At 37.7% G+C, this 18,642-nt stretch overlaps 1 long non-coding RNA gene across 1 annotated transcript in view; it reads left to right on the top strand.

Annotated features, from left to right (window-relative positions):
* Nucleotides 1–18,642, top strand: part of LOC105942145 (uncharacterized) — a 228,345-nt gene that overhangs the window by 58,743 nt on the left and 150,960 nt on the right. Inside the window, exon 2 of the long non-coding RNA XR_009246962.1 lies at nucleotides 8,661–8,714. This is a non-coding gene — a long non-coding RNA (uncharacterized LOC105942145). The remainder of the gene's footprint in view (nucleotides 1–8,660; nucleotides 8,715–18,642) is intronic.

The following is an 18,642-nucleotide window of genomic DNA, read 5'->3' as shown; positions in this document are numbered from 1 at the left end:
AGGAAGGGGGGGGATAGAACACAGTGTTAGGAAAAGGAGCTGCTTTTATTTTGCTGCTGCTCCACCTTCATTGGGTGAAGATTCTTATGACTGATAAAATTACTGGGGAATATGCTAACCCATATGTAGTATTAAAAAAAAAAAACTTTTTCAGAAGACTCTTAAAGTAACTTTTGCTTTATCCTTCCTTCAGTGGGCTATGTGATGACCACATCTTTCACTGTCCCAAGTTCCAAGTTCCCAAGTGTTGTTTATCTGCAAAAATGTGTTTTCTTCCCATCCCAATCACTTCTGTTCCATTGTGTCTCTTGAGCTATGAAACTCAGATTTGGATTTTTTTAAAGATGCATTTATTTTTATTGGGAAGTCAGATTTACAGAGAGAAGGAGAGTCAAAGATCTTCCATCTGCTGGTTCACTCCCCAGGTGGCTGCATTGGCTAGAGCTGAGCTGACCCAAAGCCAGGAGCCAGGAGTTTCTTCTGGGTCTCCGACGTGTGGGTACAGTGTTCCACACATGGCTTTGGGCCATCTTTTACTGCTTTCCCAGGCCACATGCAGGGAGCTGAATGGGAAATGGAGCACCCAGGATATGAACCATTGCCCATATGGGTTCCTGGGTTCCTGGCACGTGAGGTGAGGATTTTAGCCACTAGGTTATTGCGTCATGGGCTCAAAACTTGGATTTTTAAATCCACTTTTATTCCCATGCTGTATAGAATTAACAGTAAGTTAAAGGTAATACTAGTTCACATTTTGACTCACTTTGGTTAAAATCTCTGGATGTTTTTCTCACTGAATGGAGAACGACATTCAACTTTATGTAGTAGAAACTAATGAGAAGCCATCTGTCCATGCAGTGCCCCACCTACCCTGCTGTAGTAGGTCCTCTTTCTGTTACCTGTCTATACCGATTACTTACTGCATTAGAGTTCTTACTGTTAGAAGATTACCCCAGATCTTTTCAAAGGTGCCTCCTCTTGCCATAAAGGCTTCTACTTTTTTAAAAAAGAACTTGAGGAACGTCTCCATGGCTGCTGTGCCTGCAGCAGATCCTACACGCTTGATATTTTCTCTCCTTGTGTTTTTTTTTCTTTGCAATAATTGCTAGTGCCTGCTATCTTCTTTTTTATATATATGTTAGTTACATTCTGTCTTCCCCTGTTAGAAAGGATGTTTTAAGAGGGACGGACCATGTCTGTACTGCTCTCAGATGGATTATAAGAACCTTCAATGTTATCTGGCTTAGAGAAATCACTCAATGTATATCTATTGAACAGATAATTTAATGAATGAACACTTGAATGGCTTTTCAGTGCCAGAATAACTGGCACTAAGGACTGCTAAGTGACCATGACACCATCATAGATTTTTCTCCACTGCTGAGGCAAAAAACAGTTTTCGTAAAGTGCATTACTAATGTTCTTATATCTTGTAAATTTTGCATGTTTTAAAATTTGTTTTCAGGCATTGAAGCAAAGCCAAAAAAATGACTTTCTATTTCCCTGTAAGGCAAATATAAATGTATCCACCTGAAACTCATTTTATTATAGAGTTAATGAATTACATTGAAATTTTCCTGGTGGAACTGAGTAAAATTAGCTGTGTACTGCATGTCACACACACACACAATGAGTGAAATGGAGGGGAAACATACAGAATATAAGATATTGCACTTGCATGTTTGATATGAAAGAAAAACTAGAGTATGAAACACTAATGCTGTTAGAAAAAAATCAGACATTGTTTAACTATATTCTGACTTTAGACAACGATTTAGTTTCTTAAAAATTGTGCTCTAATTTTTGAGTCTGTTTCTTACTTACCAAAATAAACTGAAAGTGCGTTAGATACTTCTTTTGCTAAGCAACAGGGAGTTCTAGAATTCCTTTCACTGGCTTAAGGGATGCCAAATCCTCTTTAGTGTGTGCTTTCTTTCCTAGGCTCCCTTTCTTAGCCTGACCATTGTGCTTGTGGGCAGACTGGAACATGCAACCTACCATCTCAAAGTCTGACAACAAAATGCCATTCTGTCACACGAAATCCACTACAATCGTGCCTGGGCATTTTGAATTTCTGAAATGATTTTCAATGTAGAATTTAACTTGGTAAATTTACCAGTAAAATATTGGCAGTATTGCAAAAACAGAAACAGGATATCATAACTATTGAAAGGATAGCAGGGGAATTAAGGCTTTTCACAGAGTATCTCCAATTGATGATGCTGACCATGAATTTGGAACAGTATCTTCCCAAAGGAAGAAGCTTGACATGAAAATTGAAAGGATGACTAGTGTGTTGCTGAAGAAATGCAAAAGAAAAGAATCTTCTTGAAGAAAATGATGCTACTGCATGATCTATGAGTTATTGAAGAATTTAATGAGAAGAAAGTAGTTTAAAGAGATGAAACTAACAAAAAAATTAAAATCCATGTGATACAGTTTTCGCTGATCTTTGTTGGTAAAATGTGTCTCCTGTGGGCGAAAAACAGATGGGTTTTCAACTTCATGGTGCTGTTAATTTCTTTTTTTTTCTTCCTGTTGTTTTTGTTTTGTGGCTTTTTATTTAAGGGGATGTATAGTAACTGTGTAATGGAGACTATCCTATCCAGAGATGAGGATACACTGCAGTATACATCTCTACTTCCAGACAAAGATGGACTCCCAATGAAACTGTTTACTCTATGTTAACAACAGGATGCTGGACTCTGCCATTGTCCATACCCATGATGACGGACATATGACTCTGTATTGTTGTGCCGGATTTTGAAATCCCCAGATAATCATCAAGTCTGAAGTCGGTGCTAAGGCATAAAGGTGGTTTATTCAGCTTAACCTAGGTCTCCCAGTCACCTCCCCCAGCCCAGCATGACTGGGCAGGGAAGGGACAGCCGCAGGGAGAGCAAAAAGGAGCGTGTGAGCCAGAGAGAGCAAGCGCCCGTGCCCCCTAGTTCTTATACATTTCAGGCTACTAATTATACAGTCATGATTTAGCAGGCTTCTATTTGGTGGGTTTGAAACAAGCAACTTTCAAAAAGTACAAATCGATGAGCTATAGGGTGGTGAATCTTATCAAACACCAGGTACCTCCTCCTTCCTGAGGAGTGGTCTGCCTACGTGACCTGCCAGGTGTCCTGCCGGGTGTCACATAGACTATCAGGCCTGGAGTTCACACAGCCCCCAGCCAAGCCATTAGGGCAGGAATTATAAAAGGCAGAAAACACCTAGGTTCTTCAGTATAAAGAACTATACTATAGTAATGTAATAGGGGAACTCAGGGAGAGGGCAGGAAGTTGGGGAGAGAATAAGGGAAATGCCAGGAGCCTATGGAACTGTATCATAAAATAATAATAATAAACAGAAGTACAATTAAAAAAATAAAATCATGACTGAAATAAACCACACTTGTTTGGAAGCCCCTCCCCCCAAAAAATACTTTGCTTCTGTGTTCCAATAAAATAGGACTGAGCAGCCAGTCTCTGATGACTAGATGCACAGGCCGTCTCGATCTCTACTGTTTAGATTTTTATTTAGTGTTCCTTAAAAATGCTTAAAAATTTGACAGTCAGTCCCCCATCTCCATATTCCCTCACTCTTTTTGTATTCTTAATTTTTAAGCCTCTATTTTCTCTGTAAAATGTTACACATTCTTCAAGGTTCAATCTAATTTCTATTTGGATTCCTAAGTAAGGGATACGCTTAAATTTTCTCTATCAAAACTTTCCTGGTGTTTCTGGGTATGTATCAGTGGCTATCATTATTTGGCTTTACATTTCTGTACACAATTCATTCTTAACTAGCTTAGATTACTTGAAAAAAAGGACTCTGAACCCAGAACTGTATTGCTGCACTTAGCAGTGCCTTAATATTTCTTTATGTAGTATTACTATATATAATATAGATAAGCATAATTAATGTTATCATCACATTACTTTATAATGTATTATGTCTATACTATTAAAAATAATAATAATATAGTTCACTAATATATTATTATCTCAATGTACCATTACTATAACAAAACTTAAAAATTATCAAGGATGTATCAGGCAATATTACTATTGCCATTATTTCCTTGGCATACAGTAGGCATGACTTCTAAATAAATGGATTTTTTTAAAGAAAATTATCAAGGAGTGAAGGCAGAAAGAGATAAAGTAGAAAGAATAACTCAACAAATCAATTAAGAACAGGTTAGGTACTTGATAAGCTTGTTTTAGAATAAGCCCAGTGTTTTAAAAAAATAAACATAACATCTTTGGGTTTATGATTTGACTATTTAGAACAAACGTCTCATAAAAGAGTATGCCTGCCATAACTCCTCTTAGTTTCATTCTGTGGTATACATTACATTGCAAAATAGTCATGAAAATACCAAGGTCTTCATAAATACTAGTTATGGAACATCTGCAAGCTAATATACTTGCATCCAGTATATTTTTAACATGAGGTTGCCCTGTGGTCCTGTCAGTGAGAAATCATGAGAAATTGTGAAGTCTGTTTGAGGATAATAGGGAGCTGTTATGCTGACTGTGGAGCCAAAAAACTACCGAGACTCAGTGAAATCAGCCTGTAGTTAAGTCACTTGATCTTGGTGTTTGGTATCTGAGGTTAGTTCTGGCTGGAAAATATCAACTGACCACATCATCTCCTAACAGCAGGTTGAAGCAGCTCATAGCTGTCACTTCTGTCATGTCACTGAATGATTTTGCCTCAGAAAAAAAATACTCATAAATTAAATAAGTATGCCCTGATTCAGATTTGGAGAAATGAGTTAGATTAAGAAACAGCACAAAGACTTGTTCTACTTAACAAATTGGCCATCAGTAGGCTGGAGGGCAGAACATTTATCTCAATCATTTCCAACTCTATTAATTGCTTGAGTAGTGTTTTGGCTATGACCTATGAACCATCATTTCCAGGCAAGGGCTGAGCACCTGGTCTTTGTTTAAAGAGGCTTCATCACTTCATTCCTAATCATAATTCACATCTCTACACCCATATTATCAGGAAAAATTAGAAATAAGACTAATTTAAGGAAACGGTAGAAATCTACTGAGGAACTGTTCATGTTCCAGTGACCTAAATGTTTAAGGTTTTGTTGCCTTAAAAAAACCTAACCATCAAGATGTTTTTGTTGTTCTTTTGCTTTTTTTCTCAAGAATTTTAAAGTAACTTACCAAATCTGCAGCCAAGAAGCTCTTCACTGATTAGGTTAAATTTCAGCCTCTGATCTTTTAACAGTGACAATGAGAATTACATGAAGCTCCAGGTCCCTGGGCATTTTATTCTGTTATAGAAAATGATCTGATATCAGGTGGATGGTTGATTTATTACCCTCTCGGAAGTGTGAGATATATCTGGTACTTTGGAAAAGGTCTCTAAATTGAGGACGTTACCAAACATCATTAACTTCAAATGATCTGAATTCTCAGATATTTTAACTTAGTAGTGGTGCCTTAGAAAATGCCAGGATAAAAGTGGCTCTGTAACTTTTTTTTCTCAACATTACATGGATTGGGTTAATGCATGATAAACTGGTTTATAAAACAAGACTTGCACTTAGGCTTACCCAGCTGTCTTTATGTTGAGGCTGGGGGGAGGGTAGAGTGAATTTGAAGGGTAGATGCTGAATCTTAAGTGGTGATTGCAATGAAAACAAAATGAGCCTAAATTAAACAAAAATACTCTGCATGGAGCATTTTATAAAGAAAGGCACTAGGAGACAAAAATGGATGAGAGGTATCCAGAAAGGAGAGATGGAAAGGACATTTGACCAGACATTGGGATGTCACTTGTCATCCCAACACTTACAAGGCTGACTTGGTTTCTGCTTCCAAATCCCTCCTCTAACCCCCAGGAATGCCTGAAGTATTTGCTTCCCTGTAACTCATGAAGGAGATCAGGTTTAGTTACCACATCCTGACTTAAGCTTCTTTTTGATAAGATTAAAGAAGACACTTATTCATCACTTAGAATGTGCTAGGCATTGTGCTTGGTGCTAATAAAAATAATTGAATTTCTCTCTCAATACCACTACCGGACAGCCAGTGTCAAATTCTTTTTCAGATAAAGAATATGTAATCCATATAGATGAATGCTAAAGATCACATAGGAGTTCAATGTAAGAAAATGAAACAATCCCAATGATATCCTGAACCCTAAATCTGTAGCTGTTATTTCATCTTGTCCCCTTACTTGGCTATTAATACCACCATTTTTTTGAGGCAGACTTTTATCCCCATAATCTAGCCCTGAAGAAATGATGATAAAGTGCATCCATAAAAGACATTGACCTAGGGAACTATCTATTGTCTTTCACTCATCTTTTGGACAGCTGTGTGCCGCATGTTGGAGCTTCATCAGCAGCTTCTCTGCCTCGTGTTGAATAATGATCTCGTCTTGCCCCTTTTTAAAATGTTTAACCTTAAATTCTATTTGAAGCTTATCCTACTTGGTGCGTTTTCATTTATTCCCTCAACAGAGAAATAATTCACACAGGATTAATTTTGTAAGGATATTTAACATTATGTGCTAGTATCTATTCAGTTGATGTACTGTTTTAAATTTATTTCTCTCCTAAAAAAGGAGTAACTTCTTTGTCCCTCGGCCTTCGACATCTCTCCTGTCTCAGACACAAGTGATTGGCTTGAAAATCACAGTTCTGAAATAGAGCAGGCCTATCCATAACGCCCATTAATGTAGTGTCCTCCAGCCAGACAGCATCATTTATAACCTGAGAGTGAAGCTGGGACAGCTCCATAAGTGCAGCTTCAGCTCACCCATTTATGCAGCCAGAGCAAATGATTCTGGCAGTCAGAAATCTCCCAAGGAGCAGTAAACACACAAAAGGAAGAAATAGATGTGAATAGAGGTGTTCATATAAGGAAAATCAGACCAATGAGGGTACAGACAACTGGAAAAAAAAAACTAGATAAAACAATCAGGTCAAGTGATGAATTGATGTCTATAGAATCAGAGAGAAACAAGTGCCCCATATGGTTTAGATGACAGCATTCTAAAGTGGCTTAGACTCTCTCACACTGCTTGGAATTCATGGTGGACTTACTTCTAAACCAACAAGGGGTTTGTACCAAACAAGTGCTTGGTGAATTTTATGAATTAATGAAGGTGATGGATTGAGTCGTAGACAGGCTACTTACTAGTGAGTTTTGAGTAGGGAACCACACGGAAAGGAGAGTTTAGAATGAGAGAAGCTATCACTCATCTGACAAGGGAAAGAATCCTGTGGAAATGAAGAAACATAAAAACCAATGCTTTCTTTGGCTTCATGGTACAATACACTGGCACAAGCCAGAAAAGTCATGAGTAACTGCAGCATTTGCTAGAATGCAAAGTGAAGGGGAATGTTAAGGAGATTTTCACTACAAACAACTAGGTGTCTGCTAATGTTTTGAGGGAAAATGTTTAGATTTCTGGCCTCTTCAGATGATGCAGGCTCTTGGTGAAGGCTTCAGTTTTCATAGTAAATGCACCCACCTACTGAGCCCGAGCAAGAAAAGCAAAACAGATAAACATATGAAAATGTAATTAGGAGAAACCTTTGCATCTCAATTTTGCAATAAAGTTCCTGTGGAATTTCATTAGAAATGAATAAAAAGAAAAACATTTTACCTGCAGTGAAATGGGACATCCCAACTTTGCAATTTTATTCATGACATACAGTAAGTAAAAATACTGCAACGTCTGAAAAGATAAGGGGTGTTGGATATATATTGATACATTGTTTTACATTGACATTCATATTAGAGAAGAAAGTTAATATAGTTTTCAGACATGTAATGTGTTAAAAATTGATTTAGGAGGAAAAAAAATGTAATCCCAAAGGCAAGGAAGTTATTGTCAAAAACCAAATGACAGAGAGATTAATAGTCCTCAAGTTTTAAAAACAGAAAAAATTGGATAGTAAATGCAAATGGATTAAAGCTTTTGTCTTGTTTCAGAGTTCTGATAAGTTTGAAAAATGTGTTTATTTTCAATTTAAGAGAAACCAGCAGACATGGCAAAGATTATGTAATTTTCAAAATAGTAAAGAAAAATAATTGTTTTCAAACCAGTGAAATACTGAATTAGAAAGTTAAAGCAAAGTTGAATGGACAACCAAAAAATCATTAATCCCAGGAAACATACTCAGATTATATTTTTCCACAAAAATACTAGCTGAGTTTTGAATGACATATTTGCCAATAAGCACTGCAAAGAAAATTATGCAAAAATTTATGCAAGAAAAAAAAAAAAAGACAAAATCCCAGCAGGAAACAGTGTAAAAAAATTGAAGGAGTGGAGAAGAAAGACTTTGGAAGAAAATTCTATATATTCATTACTTTTTATAAGATTTGTTACTGTTTTTTTGAGCAGGATACCTATTATGATTGCATAATAGTTTGGATGCCTTCGCCCCTTCCCCAATGTTCATGTTCTGGATTCTTTGTATCCAAAGTAATGTGTTATTGCTTAATGTGTTTATGTTAATGGGATAAGGATGGATATTTGATTGATGTGTGTTATCCAGGAGGTTCACCCGATTCCTCAAGACAGCTGGGAATCTTGCCTTTGGAAGGTAGCTTTTTATACAAGCTTAGCTAGCTTGTTGTCTCTTTGCCACAGCCTCATCTTGTGTTTCTCCTTCTGCCGTTCTCTAGCCTCCCTGGATGCCTAAAACAATCAGCCAACAGAGCTTTCTGGACCTCCAAACTGTGAGTTGAAATTTACTCTTTTTTCTTTCTTAAAAAGGTCCTTTCAAATAGTTTAGTCATTGTGACAATACATTAACCAATACAGAAAACTGACACCAAAGAATTGAGTCATTACTTCCAACCATGTTTGCAGATGTGGAAAAGTCTGGAATGGGTAAAAAACAGGCTTAATATTAAAGGTTGGAAGAGTCTGGTGGGCCAAGCTAGATATAGCCTGGAAGACTATTAGAAAATTGTGTGAGTGGTTCTGAGGAGAACTCTCAAGATCCAAATGAGAGTATAAATGGACAGCAAAGATCATGCTGGTGAAGTTGTAAATGGCTCATTTTATTGTGAATAGGGTTGAAGGTCACCCCTGTTTACATGTGGTAAATAAAAACTGACTCTGTTTCTATTCCTGTGTTGAGTGTTTCTGAGAGGCTGGGATGGAATGTGTTGGACTGGTTTCATTCATGGTGGAAATGTCAGTACAGCAAAGCGTTCAGTTTGCACCATGGATGTGCAGTGGCTGTTTTCCCTAAGTGTTGCAGCAAACACCAGGAGGGGAAAACAAGTGCAGAGGGGAAATTGTGCAAAATTTACAGCCTAGCCTGGGAAAGAAGGAAGAGAAAGCTTCTTTGGGGAAAGAAAATGAGATTGAGAATTCAAAAAACAAGACCGTATGTTGATGAACAATGTAGTGGAGAAACATCCTGAGTGGCATTTCCGTGATCTTCAAAACTGCTCTTCCCATCAACACGCAGAAGCCTGCAAAGGCACAATCGTGTCCTGAGTCCACAGGGTGCTGTAAGTGAGCCAGCACGTGACCACTCAGGATTGCCTCTGAAATGCACTCTGTGGGTTTAAACAGGACCCAGCAAGGTCCCTGCTGGCAACAGTGCTTGGGGTGTTTCTGTGATGCTGGTGTGGCAGGTCTGTGTCATGTAGAAGCTTGGGAGTCATGAAATCTGGTCAGGAAAAGCCTGAACGGCCAGGCGGAGTTGAGCCACTGCATTGGAGCCTATATGTGAAGCCACAGGTGGGACAATGCCCCATAAATCTGTGGGAATGAAACCAGAATGGAAGCCCTAGAAAGGTAGTAATAGCAGCCACATGAGATACATTCTGAGGAAAACGGCAGATAGGAGGTCAGGAAAGCCGTAGAGACCAATGCAGAGTCCATAAACCAACAAAGACATGAGCTGATTCACCTAGATTTCAAAGAGTCTGTTGTTACTGAAGCTGTGCACATGAGTGACTGTGAGAAATGAAGCTTTAGCTGCAGCAGCAGGCTGTAGATACGGTTAGATATCAAAGCTTTGGGGTAGTCCAGTGCCTGACACAATGTACCCAGGATGCCATACTTAGATCTTTAGGGATGAATGTTTGCCTTTCTGTTTTTTGTTTGTTTGTTTGTTTTAGTCTGGCTTTGGCTTGCTTAGTTCTTTATTTTCTTACCTTCCCTGTTTGGAATGACAATGCGTTTTTTGTGGCAGTCCTGCTATTGTATCTTGGAAGAATGCCATTTGATTTCGATTGTCTTGATTGCCTTGACTCTAACATGAGACTTTGCACTTTTGAAAAATGCTGCAACATTAAGACATCGGGATTCTTGGAAATAGAAGGAAAGCATATTGCATTGTAAGAAGGACATGAATGTTTGGGTGCCATGAGGGAAATGTTATGGTTTGGATGATAATTGGATGCCTTCCAAAAGCCACGGATAGGTGATTAATTTCTAAAGTTAATGATTAACAGTGAAGGTGAACTGATTATAATATGCATGAGGTAGGCTTAGTGAGAGATTTTTAAGTCACTGGTGATGAGACTTTAGAAGGCACTTCTCATGAGAGCTTCAGACGGATAAGCAAATTCTGTCTAGTTTTGTGTCTCTATTTCCTGGATTTCTATTCAATCCTCCATTTACATACCTTTTACCATCACTCATTCAGTGATTGCTGTGAGAATTGTAATGAAATGATGCTCCGAATATAGGCTTTAAGCAGAAGGGAAAGGACCTCAGGACTGGCTGGCAGCTTGCAATGAGGAAGGGATCTAGGCAGTCTCCCAGGTTTCCAGTTCCGATGATCCAGAATAGAAAACAGTGAAGGGATCTAAGAGTGGTGATCGTATTTCTAGGTATGGCAGATGAGAGGTGCCTAGAGATGGTATAATGAGGCTCACGTTGGATTTGCTTAGTCAGTTCCATGTACATCTGGAAAGCAGTTGAGAGACTCAGGTAACAGCTTTTTAGGATGTTTTTGCCATAGGCAAAGTAATTGGAGCTCAGCCTTTACTGATACCCAAAGAGATCCTGAAGTCATGGACCCAGCTAAACTGCAATGGGACACAAACTTTGACATAATGCATGGTGCTTAAAATGTGGAAATTTGCCACACACAGAGGCTGACGAGTGCAAGGCAGTGAGATATTACAGAGAAATCAGGCAGTACAAAAATGGCGGGAAAGAGTGACATCCAAATGGATTATTGTAAAATGTCTGAAAATGTTGCAGGTGGTCCTTAAAACTGGTTTGCTATTGGTGTTTGGGGGCTATAGGAACTGAACTGCTACATGACCTGCAAGTATGAAACAGTCATACCTGGTAATTGTTCTGGGAAAAATGATAGCAGCACTCCAATGGGGAGACACAGAATGATGTCTTTGCTCAGGAGGGGTCCAGGACAGTGAATGGCAGGTGCATTGGGTGTGATTATAACAGCGATAGAGGGATGGGCCAGAAAGGTGCTGAAATTCATGGCTGGTATATTAAACTCCATAATATTAAAATTAAATTAAGAGTATATGACTGATAATGGATAGAATTTATTTCAGACAGCCTCCTCAGGCTAAGCCATTGTGGAGTAATATTGAAAGGACTAGGGCTATTTAAAGAGAAGGGGAAAAAGTAAAGAATAGGAATGACAAACTTCAATAAACATGATATTCTCTTTAATAGTAAAAATGTTTTGTCACCATTTAACATTTATAAGCTATGTGTTAGCCATTGTGCAATTTGTATGTCCACATTTGACCCATTTTTCTCTTTCATCTTAATTTTCTAAGGCACTGCTATTTTTGCCATATGAAAACCTTGGGATTATTTGCCATCTTTAATTTGCTGTGAGCACCTGAAATAAACATGTACTGATATTTTTGGCATTCTGCATACAATAGCACTGTATGAATCTTCAAACAGAAAGGTGAAGGCTGTCCATAACCTGTCCAGTACAGGATAATGCCTTCAAAGTGATGCGTCCTTTATGCTTGTTTAGACCTGATGAAAATGCTGTGCTAGCTGAAGCTGATAGCCAGGAAAATGGCCTGTGTTCTGAAGTAAAAATCTATATAGACATGAAGTCGAAAGCAGTTATGAAGGGATGACAGGTCAGTAATTAATATAGTTTGTTTCTTTTTCTTAAAAATATAGCTGCCTTCTCTTCCTCTCTTTGTAAAACATGTCAGTTTTAAAGAAACCTGCACTAAACAGGTTTTGATTCTGAGCTGTCACAATCAGATTGTTTGTGAATGTAAGCTATTGATCTCTGTGTAATAAAAAGGTCTTTTGCCAAGTAAAATAGCAACCCAAAGCAGGGTCTCTTGGTATTTACAGACATCACAGTTGGGCTGCTGAGCAGAAATTTCCCTCTTTGTCTTTTCCCAGCAGCAAACGTATCTGAACGCTAGATGGGATTTCTTGTAGTTGAGCCATAAAGATGCTGGTTGGCCCAAGTACAGTGAACTCTACTACAAAACACTGCATGACAAATGCTTTCTCTGATTCCTACAAGAGTTATCCCAATTATATGTAGCTGTACTGTAGGGAAGAGAAAGAAAGGATAAGGTCAGATTCTCATACCCGCAAGCAGAAACCTTTGCTCATAATTTACTCTTCAACTTCACTCACTATCTCAAAGATCTTGATTATTTTTATGAGAAAAAAATTCTTCCACGCATTCAAATTGACCACTAGATTGAAATGGCACGTGAAGAAGACCATGGAATTAAAGAACTGCAAAGCATATACTGGATGAAACAACATCTTACTGCCTTTGTAGTTGGTATTTTTTTTAATTTGGTAGTACATTTACCTAGTGACAAGAGATCCTAAAAGTACACAATTGAGTGATTGGTTAATAATGAGGCTGTTGACAATCTGATCATTCATTCTGCCATGTAACACTGAATTTTTTTTTCTGGGTTGACTTGGCTAATTACTGAATTGAAGAGTCAAACCAAGATGTCATTTACCTGATTTTTACATAGTCACAGACAATGCATTGTGACAGAGAACTTACTGTTGGGGGAGTCCACTGCAACTGAAAAATTTTAACTTTTAATGTCCTGAAGATTTTATTTGAATGGATTCTGTAGGGGTGAGGGTGGATAAAGCTAAGCCAGTAAAGATAATTGGTAAGTGTCAACAGGAGAAAGCATAGCTGAGAAGCAGGTATTGCAAATTAATTACGTGTATTTCTTCACCAAGATCAAGTGTCATGTTGAGAGGTTGATTTGAAAGGTGGCTGTTGGATATATGAAGGGAAATTGCTAAGCTTTTATCCTTTGACTCTGTGGAATTTTGTAGGCATATCTGCTAGCTTTCAGGAAGGTACTCATGTTTTGTGATGGCTCTTGTGGCTTATGATTGCACACTTTGTATGGCAATAATAATGATGGTAAAATGACTATGTAGTAAGCACTTTACATACAAGAACTCATCTAATTTTCCAAACCCTCTGAGGCAGGTTTTAGCATCACTCTCAGCAAAGATGCTGTTCTCTCAAGGTTGCATAGCTGTTTATGAAATAGATCAGCTAGTTTCTGGGACACTTACAATAAAAAAAGGAAAGATATAAGTAAATCCAATAAGAGGTTATAAACCAGAAGGATAATTGGGCTTTAGGGAATGGATGAAGTCAGTGAAGCCAAGAAGCAGAACCATAGCAATACAGCAATAAGTATGCAGAAAGAATGTCTCAAAAACAAACCAACCATTCTAGGCGCCGATGCCACTGTGCAATTATACAAGCCTCCATCTGAGGAGTTAAACATCATGCATTGGCATGGTTTCGTATTACAACTGCTCTGCTTCTGATCTAGCATCTTTGGTTTAAGAAGATGATGTTTAAATGTAAATGCATATGTCATATACTTGCATTTTTCCTAGAAAAAGCAGCTCTAATATGGTGGGGCATGAATGTGCGAACTTGGATGATAGACTATTAATAAGCAGGTAAAAGTGATTTATAATGCCAGATGTCGGCTGTCACAATGCCAAGATACTGTAGAACAGCAAGTCTGTTACTCTCAATTTTTCAATTCTTTCCTCAAAATCATATTACGCATGTTGTACTAAACACAATATAGCCTAGAGTATTATGTCTTCTCTCCTAATGCTATCGAAGTTAATTCCCTGAACATCTTGATTTTAATTACCTCTTCAATGCCTGCTGTTGAACTTTTTACTAAAGTAGGAAATCAGGGAAATTAGATTATAATTTTTATGAATTCCTTTTTTTTTTTCTATCTGAGTGTAGAGGTGACTCAAGCATCTTGCAGGGTAGAATTTTAAACCACTGAGAAGAAGGGTGCTTCTACCCCAACTATATGTCACTGAAACTCTTTCATACTCTCTATTTCTCATACTCTCTATTATAGCTCCACTATGTGGATTCTGTGCATATACAACAAGCAAAATACCCCTCTGCTGGCTGGTCATTCTTAATTTCAAAGCTCATATTTTCCTGAGTAGCCTTATCACACTTCCACTTGCAATTAAATTGGAAAAGACATGATATTTATTTGATGGTTCCAATCCAGAGACCACCAAATTTTAAGAAGTGTCATTAACAGTAAAACATGGGGAAAAGTGAAACTAGTTTGTGTTAAACTGTCCAGTTAAAGCAGCAATTTTGTAAGAATATGGGTTTTTATGTCTCCAGGAGGGGGTTAAATGGGAGATAAAACTAATCATATTGATGGATTAATGTGTAAATACGGAATTGTTAAAAAAGATAAGCACATGTTATTTATTTGAAGAAATAAATTGTTTTGCATTAAACAATTCTCCCATTACAAAATAAAGCTGTGGAATATGCCTTTGGCTACATGGTTGTAAGTTGTTGACATTACTAAGTATCCTTCTGCTACAGTCTTTTTCTTAAAACTCACCAACAGTTTTTTTTTTCCTAAGATTTATTTTCATTTGAAATGATGACTGACAGAATAGACAGAGAAGGATCTTACATTCACTGGTTCACTCTCCAAATGGTTCTAACGGCTAGAGCTGAGCCGATCCAAAGCTGGGAGCTGGGAGCTTCTTCTGGGTCTCCCACATCAGTGCAGGGGTCCAAGGACTCATGCCATCCTCTGCTACTGTCCAAGGCCATTACCAGGGAGCTGGATAGGAAGTGGAGCAGCTGGGACTCAAACCAGGACCAGTATGTGATATGGAATGCCAAGGCTTGAAGGTGGAGGATTAACCTGTGGGGCCACAGTGCCAGCCCCAACAGGGTTTAAGAGTTAGGATCAGATTATAATCATAATTCAGTTTTGCTTCCAGAATGACTGGGTACTTTTCCTACCCTAAACTATTTTCACTGACTCTCTTATGCTTACTGGGTTTTTTTTTCCCACCCTCATCACACTGTACCTTACACTGTTGTTTAGACTTATTTTAGCTTTTCAAATTGTTTCATTTGTGTAAGTCCTTTCACAAATTATCCTCCTTTTAAGTTTCATACTTATTTGTCTTCTAGTTCCTAAAATATAACAGCTTTTTTAAGTTAAAAAAAATTTAATGACTAAAACTGTCACCCCGTTTAGACTGTTTCTTAGCCCTCCACTTTAATTTTTCTACACTTTATTTAACTGTGCTTTTTCTTTTACTATTTTTTGATTATACTTTTAAAAATTATTTTTATGATTATGCTAATCTTAATGGTTTGCTTGTTTTGTGACACAGCAACAAACAGAATCCTTAGGACGTTTCTGGTCATGTTTTTCAGAAATCATTTCTGTCACTAACAGATTGCCTACCTATTCCAGTATCAATTCTTCAAAAACCTTTGTTGCATATCACTTTGCAGATATTCTAGCTAACTTCAGTCACACTGAGACATTTTTGTTGCCTATTTCAAGTCCCAAATTCAGGTTCACTTCCATGTTATGTATTAGGTTCCCTAGTTGCCTTCAGTACACGCTTCCATGGCCACTGACGTTTTCATAGTTGGACATTTACTAAATTACAAATACGTCTGTCTTGATTACTGAAGCAGTCACAGCATTTAGCACAGTCTCTGTGGGAAGCCGTGCAGTGGGAACTGATGGAGCAAGGGTGTGACTAGCACCACTCCTCAGGAAGGCTACGAGGGGTTTCTGGCTGCGTGGCAAAGCCCAGCAGAATGTCTCAGGTCACCTCATTGCTGCCTCACCCCATTGTATGGACGCTCAATCACCTCTTCGATGTTTCATAAAATTCTCCTCAGGGGAGTGTTGTTGTTTTTCTGCAAATGTAAGATGATTCCTGTAACTGAAATAACACCTCAAACTGATGAATCATGTTATGGTAAAAGCGTCTTTAGCAACGTAAGGCAATGACACACAGCTGAAAGCATACAATGGTACAATTGAGCCCACAATGTCTCCAAACATCCTGTTCTGTGTCCAGCTTTGTCCTTGAGCTTGCCCTAATATAAGTAATGTTTTCCTTAAGAAATGGCTTGATAATATCTTGGAACAGATGGCAATCAAAGAGGTACAAAGAGTTTGTTTACCATGCAGCCTCAAACTGTTACAACACATGAAATGACACATTTTGGTTTCTTACCACCGAAAGCAGAAAGTATAGGGGGAATCTTTTAAGGGAAACAAAATATTGTGACCCCCCCCAAAAAATGGCTTAAAACTTCTACCTTATATTGGTACTTTTATTTAGGGAAATAAAACAGTTTATAAAAACTTCTACCTTATATTGACACTCATATTTAGGGAAAGAGAACAGTTTATAAAGATAAAAAGAAGTTTCTTGCAAAGGCCCTCTGTTTGTAGAAAGGCTGAGTTGCCCTGATCCCTTGCACTGCCCTTTAACAAAAGAACAAAAAACAATTGAATCAGCACTAGGTGAAGGTGATGGTAATTAATGCATGATTGATTATAAGATTTAATAAAGAATCTATGACATATGCCTTTATAGATTCCTTTCATTTATGAGCTTTCCCTTTAATTCTGTACTCTTGAGAATTTAAGTAATGTTAGTTTATGTTTAGTGAAAATTGGTTTTGGGTATAAGTAAACCACTTGTCACTATGTAACTGCATGTACTGCCAACCGTGGAGTTCCTGGCTTCAGCCAGGTCACTGCAGGTTTGAATGAGTAATAACTTGCTGAAAATATTTTCTCTGAAGTAAAACAATAACAATGTTTTTTAGGATTGTTTTTGTAATCATTCTTTTATAATGAAGTGAAAATGAAACAATTGGATGTTGTGCAAAAGCTTGCGATGATTTGTGTATACATAAAAAAGACAACTTTTCTGAGTTGTCCATTATGAGCATCATGCCGTAGTGGTCCACGTCTTGTTGCTTTCCTTCTGATCTTCTCACCGAGCCATGTGTGCTTTGCAAGCTCTCGAGTCAGCCGCAGCTGGTCTCCAGCAGTCTCAGTTCATAGTAGAATGGTTAGTGACTTAAAAAAAAAAAAAAAGAGTGGGACAGACATACCTGATTAATTTGGATATTGCTGTTTCATTTCAAAGTATGATTTTCAGTTGTTACTTAAGGGACACAAGATTTTTAACATTTGTCACGGATTTGAAAATTGGATAACCATGCTGAGTATCAATGATTTCTGGTGAGAAAGAACTTTAGCTGTGTTCTGCTTGACACATGTACCAGAAATCGTGACTTCACACCTCTAGATAAGTTGCTGTTGCAGAGCAAGTGATTTAAACCTGTGCGCTGTTTCATTGTGACAAATAATAAGAAAAATAAGCAGCAAGAACCACCTTCTTAAAGATGAAGAAGCACTGAGATGCTCTGAAGATTAAAACAGCTCTTCCAGTGAACTGTAAATTGGCAGAATTTAATTTTGTAATTTTTTATGCATGATTAAAAACTATAACAGAATTAAGCTCTGTACTATATGTATGGAAAGTAGTGAATGACGGCCCGAGTATTTGATGTCTTGATGCCTCGGTGGGAGCTCAGAATGGAGTTCCAGAAGCTGGGCTGACCTGGCTCTGTTTGTTGGGGCCATTTCAAAATTTCATTCTTTAGCAGTATGCCTTTCAAACAAGAAGAAAAACAAAACCCTTAAATGTAAAAGAGCCCAGTAGCTGATTTCATGCTGGTATTTTATGATATGCTTAGAAGAGAATGGGTTTCAGAATATGTATTTCTCCATATCAATGACAGAAATAGACTGTCCATGAGAATTTGTTATTCAAAGAACATATGTGGATTATACTTTTTTTGGCTGTTTTGAAGTCATTATGAAGTATCCCACATTTCAATCCATAATACAAACTTTTCCCTCTTCTTGGCTCTGCTTTGCTATTTTGGAAAGCTATAGGACATTTGTGTTAACCCTTGAAACCAAAAGATCAAATATTCATTGCCTACTGAACCAGACAGCAAAGTATTTGACCAAAAGCGTAGAAATATCTTCAATTCTCCTCTTTCCGAGAACAAAGCTATCTAAAAATTCACCTAAGTCAGATTACTTGTTCAGTTGCAAGCATGTCTTTTTACAAATAAGTATCTCACACTAGGAGCAAATGGTTTGTGCTTAGCTTACAGATAATTGATAACTTCCTATAATGATGTTGATATGTTAAGAACAACATCATCGCTCTTGTAAACATTATACTCTTTTTAGTCATAGTTCCTAACTTTCGTAATACTGAACTCAGTAGACAGGAATAATTTAAAAGTGAAGTTGTCTGTAATAG

The sequence above is a fragment of the Ochotona princeps genome, chromosome 17 (assembly GCF_030435755.1).
Source record: "Ochotona princeps isolate mOchPri1 chromosome 17, mOchPri1.hap1, whole genome shotgun sequence".
Lineage (NCBI taxonomy): Eukaryota > Metazoa > Chordata > Mammalia > Lagomorpha > Ochotonidae > Ochotona > Ochotona princeps.
Note: the sequence above shows the minus strand (reverse complement) of the source record. Positions and strands in the feature narration are given on the sequence as shown.